The sequence below is a fragment of the Diachasma alloeum genome, unplaced genomic scaffold (genome assembly GCF_001412515.2).
Source record: "Diachasma alloeum isolate Michigan unplaced genomic scaffold, Dall2.0 Dall_scaffold_00183, whole genome shotgun sequence".
Classification (NCBI taxonomy): domain Eukaryota; kingdom Metazoa; phylum Arthropoda; class Insecta; order Hymenoptera; family Braconidae; genus Diachasma; species Diachasma alloeum.
Genome location: NW_021680349.1, coordinates 2,511,221 through 2,513,798, shown reverse-complemented (window position 1 = coordinate 2,513,798; position 2,578 = coordinate 2,511,221).

The window sequence follows — 2,578 nt, the reverse complement described above, 5'->3', positions numbered from 1 at the left end:
CCCCCCCAAATGCATAATAATGACAAAATCAAAAGATGAACATTTGTTTAAGGAATTAATCGAGAAATTCTGCACTTGGAGTGAAAAATTCCTGAATCAAGTAAACACCTGATTCCAGAATTGATTTCCTCTGTGTGACTGTGATTTTATGTTCGATTTTTCAATCGAAGTTTTGATTCACTCGATGAACTAGTCTCGTCGACGATTTGAATTGAATAATAAGAAGTTCGTGCGTAACACCTCGTTTCCACAATGTACATAATAGTTAATATTACCAACTAATTAATGATGATTAATCCTCACATACTGTCGATTACTGTAATATATTATGTGAAGCGTTCAAGATTTTGAAAGAAAAAAAAACATTTGAAAAAATAAAAAAAAAGTATAACAATATATAGACGGGGGAGAGACAATGAGGAAGTTTTTCGTAGAGGCGTTTCTCCTTATATACTGCCACACCACAGTGGAATTATAGATACGTGAATGATACATGTAAAAATAATGGTAATAGCTGTTTTGGTACAGTATAATATTTTTACAAATTGTAATGAATTAAGCTGAATTAGTTCGAGAGAGGGATGAGAGAAAAAAGATGACGAAGAGAAAGAAATAAATATTAAAAACAATACAGAATTTTAATTGGATGATGTTGCAGTTATTCCTGGATAGAACTTCATTGAGATTTTTTTTATTTAAGAAGTAGAGAACCATTTACCATTCATAGACCCATTCCCTGAATTATTCAAGAGTTCATTCTCCCCTCAGAGAAATGTTGGATAAAAATTTTCTTTAAATTATTCAATGCATTAAAATATTTTAGTCTTCATCCAATCACAGTTGCAGGTTAATATATATTGATTTGTATCTTTACCTTACAATATGATTACCATTAATGAGTTTAAAGAGGTGAGGCTCCGTATATAATGAGATGACTAATCAATTAACCAATTAAAACTTGTTTCATATTTCTACGATTTTTTTTTATCGAAGTTACGTGTTTACCCTCAGGCGTCTCTACTTCGGAAACGGACAGTAGTCGGATATTTCCAGAACTTTGTCGATAATTCTAGCATTTTCTAACAGATGGTGGAATGTTCCTCGGAGAAAACCCATTGATTTGCCTAGTGATTGACATTTCGGAAATTTCCAGAACTTTCAGTACTACTTGAGAATTTCCTGAATCAGTCATTAGATAAATCATTACTTTCGTTATGACAATTTCCTTACCTATCTTCAACATCTAAAACCGCTCTTTGACTAAAAAGTGAGAGCATATTCATCAGTTTACAGATTCTACAAAATTCAAGAAAATTTGATGGAGTTTTTTTCAATTTGAGAAAATTCTCCCCATTCCAGGAAATTCGACACTTTCTGAAAAATTGAATGGAATTCGTGAATTTTCTGAAACATTCCACAAAATTCGGGGATGAAAATTTTCTTTAAATTATTCTCCAAATTAAAATATTTTAGTCTTCATCTAAACACAATCACAGTTTCATCTCCTCCCTGAAGTTTCCTCGAATAAACATCCCGAGGACTATGATATAAAAATCGTCCTCAGAATTATAAAAAAATGTTCCTCTCTGAACTTCCCCATAAGGCCTGCAAAATTCAAGCAAAATTGAAATAGCAGGGCTATAATCAAACAGTTCGCGAAATGCGAATGTTTTGAAATTAGATTCCCCAGTCAGTACTTTATGAATTTTTTTTTCATTCAAGAAGTAGAGAACCATTTACCATTTGGAAAGCTCATCCCCCGAAAAATGTTAGATGAAAATTCCCTCCTTTAAATTATTCCCCAAATTAAAATATTTAGTCTTCATCTAAACACAATCACAGTTTCATCTCCTCCCTGAAGTTTCCTCAAATAAACATCCCGAGGACTATGATATAAAAATCGTCCTCCGAATTATAAAAAAATGTTCCTCTCTGAAGTTCCCCGGAAGGCCTGCAAAATTCAAGCAAAATTGAAATAGCAGGGGTAGAATCAAACAGTTCGCGAAACTAAAACGTTTTGAAATTAATTCCCCCCAGCCAGTACCCACTGAAACTGAACTGCAACTCACCGTACTTCAACCTGTCTTGGAGGCTTGACGCCAAAGGCTACTCCACGTGTCGGTGGATGTATTGAGGATAGACCCGAGGACCTACGGCGCGTTGGAGATGCCGTGGGGCAATTCAGAAATGGAATATAATCAGCTAGGCGCTTCGCTCGGTGGGTTTTCCGAGGGATGACAGCCAGAGGCAGTGTTAACCCCCTCCGGGGATAAGCGCGGATATTGAGTTCACCCGTAACCATAGTAACTCAGCCACAGGCACTAACGTTTGTTCGCTTTATCCCTTACTGCCGCGGTTACTGGTTATTCCGGGCGCACTCAGAAACACCGCACCAAATCCCCACCTGTCATTTCCTTAATTGGGTCAGTCAAAATACCCAACATGATCGAAAAAATTTTCCCCGGTGGAGCTTTAACGATCGAAAAAACCGAGGATAATCGACATATTTCAATGGAAGTTATGAATTTTTATTCTTAATTCACACATTTTCGTGGATGTGAGCAGAAATCGATTGCTC